Below are 2,711 nucleotides of genomic sequence, written 5' to 3' on the forward strand. Positions count from 1 at the left end.
ACTTGTCCCGGAAGTTCTCTCTAATTTATCAATGTTGGCTTCTTTTGATGTTTCATATAACAACCTTTATGGCCCAATTCCAACAGGGACACAATTTTCCACTTTCAATGTAACATTTTTGACAAGAATGAATGCTTATGTGGGCTTCCTCTAACAACATGCAATCAAAATGATAAGCCAAAGAGAACAATCACTGGAGGCAAAAACAATAATAGTAATGCTAAAAGGGGATTGTTGAGCTATGCCAAAGAAAAAGTGTCCTTGTTAGCATTGTCATTGGGATTAGGGATCGGATTTGGTGGAGTTGTTGCTATGTTCATCATTTCGGAAAAAGCAAGATGTTGGGTAATGGGCATGTCCTCCAACATACGAAAGCCATTTTATGGAGTTTACTGATTCCCCAAAATAGGTCACGAGCCTTTGTCCATATAACTCAATGTAATATTGTATGTCTTATTATTATTGTATGAGTTGTTTTTTCCCAAATTTTCAAATATATGTTTTTTTGGAGTTTACAGATTCCTAAAATAGATCACAAAAGCTTGTCAATGCCTCAATATATTAATGTATGTCTTATTATTATTGTAAGAGTTGTCTTTTCCTAAAATTTCAAATACATTTTTCTAAACTTGTTTCACTATCAATATGACATTTAATTTTACTATTAAATTATTTCATATTTACACTTACATGGAAGGTGCTCCTATTATAGGTTTGGCTAGGTAAATCTGGCCAGTGAAATCTTTGGATTTTCCTCTCCTTCATCTAATAATTTTTTTACCACGTAGAAACATGAACAATACCTCTCACTCTCGAAGTAGAAGGATTACATTTGGCATGAACATTGGTGATTGCACGTCTGTAGTCGACCAACATATTGGTTGCCTTTACAAGCGGGCCTCACTCATCTTACTGATGTCTATCTTGCATGATACAGAGAGTGAGCAGTGCTTTGAAGCAACATCTGGTAATGTTACACATCAGCAGTGTTATAGCTAACGACATTGCACATATCAAGAAGCTTCACAATGTATTTCAAGGCGTCGTTAACCCACTTGGAGTTGTCCATAACTCAAAAAAATCTCTGAGAATTCATCTATCATAACACATTGCAATGAATATTCATATAAAAAAATTGTCAACAACCCATGTAACGAATATTCATATCAAAAAACTATCAACAATCGATGTAATGAGATCAAAAAATCTATAAAGAATGGCTTTGTTTCTATTAAAATGTTATCAAATATAGTTGTAATAAATAAGCATGGCTTTGATCTATTGAATATTTATGGAAATTTCATTTCTGAAGAAGGGATTGATGTTATCAAAGATGCGTTGAGAAATGTGGCGGTTGGTGTCTCGTCTGGTCTGGTTTTGGGGAGCAATGTCGAACGATGACCACCAGTTCGTGTCCAAGGTGATGTAGGAGCCTCCAAAGCATTCCCTCAGCAAGCTGATACCATCTAAAAGAACAACTAGATAGTGATCAAAGCCATCTTCAGTGGAATTGACATCTTCAGTTGTAAAAAATTCTTCAGTGGAATTGACATTTCAGTGGTAAGGCAATCTTTAGTGGAATTGACATCTTCAAGGCCATCGTGATGTAGGAATTGACATCTTCAGTGGTAAAAAGCTGGAAGATATTGTGCCATTTTCACACAACTGCGATGTCCCTCATGTGACTCGTAGGATGGTTTTGTTAGCCTGTTGACTGAATCTAGGCAGACCAAGGATGATCTCAAGGTGCCTACTGATGAGCAACTGCTGGCCCAGATCAAGGCTGGATTTGACGAGGGAAAGACCTTATTGTAACTGTTGTGTCTGCAATGGGAGAGGAACAGATTTTTTCGCTGAAACATATTGGTCCAAAAGTGAAGAATATCAAGGTCCAAGGTCTTAAGATTTCAATGTGACTGGAAAAGTATTGTTTTATGAAGAATTGTGAGTGTGAAAATAAGCTTCAACAACCGAAGCTTTGTTCTTGGTATTACCGTGTTGTAGAGATAATATTGATGGGATTCAAAAACATCTCAAAGATGTAGATCTTGCAGATTTTATTGTAGGAATGTCTAAGGTTGAGGCTCTTAAAGTTATGTCAATATTTGTATATGTTTTGTAAGGGAGTGAGGTGAGATCTTTAAATCTCTTTGACCATGTGTGTTAGGTGAGAAGGGTGTTCGGGCTTTTGCCTCTTTCCTAAAATCTCAAAAAGTTTTGGAAAAACTATATTTCATGAATCATAATAGTATTTCCAAGGATGCTGCTAGAACTATTTGTGAACTTCTTCTTTCGGTTGAAAAGCTCAAGATTTTGCATTTCCATAACAACATGATGAGAGATGATGGAGCAGAGACCATTTCCCAACTTGTTAGAAATTGCTTTGTATTGGAGGATTGTAAATGCTCGTACACCATAGTATGTATTGAGGGTGTTATTGCTTTAGCAAGGCCTCTGTAGCAGGCACACTTTGAAAAATTTGGATTTGAGGGATAACATGTTTTGTCAAAAGGTCGGGCTATGTTCTAGTTAGAGTATATATGAATTTATCATCATATCTCACGATAATTTATTTCGAACTCAGAGTCTTTGTTTAAAAGTTCTGGCTTAGCGGTTATTTAATTTAATTAAGTTTATTTTGCAAAAGTGAAGGGTGATTTACTAACATTTGATATTTTATGCTAAGAATCTATATCTACATGTAATATTAC

General features: G+C 35.6%; 1 pseudogene; it reads left to right on the top strand.

Annotated features, from left to right (window-relative positions):
• The first annotated feature begins 1,387 nt into the window (after nucleotides 1-1,387).
• LOC149239764 (eukaryotic translation initiation factor 5A pseudogene) lies at nucleotides 1,388-1,916 on the top strand (annotated as a pseudogene).
• Nucleotides 1,917-2,711: the final 795 nt, after the last annotated feature.

This window comes from Pinus tabuliformis, chromosome 8, assembly GCF_031772625.1.
Source record: "Pinus tabuliformis cultivar Carrire ecotype Pingquan chromosome 8, CPIR1, whole genome shotgun sequence".
NCBI classification, from domain to species: Eukaryota; Viridiplantae; Streptophyta; class Pinopsida; order Pinales; family Pinaceae; genus Pinus; species Pinus tabuliformis.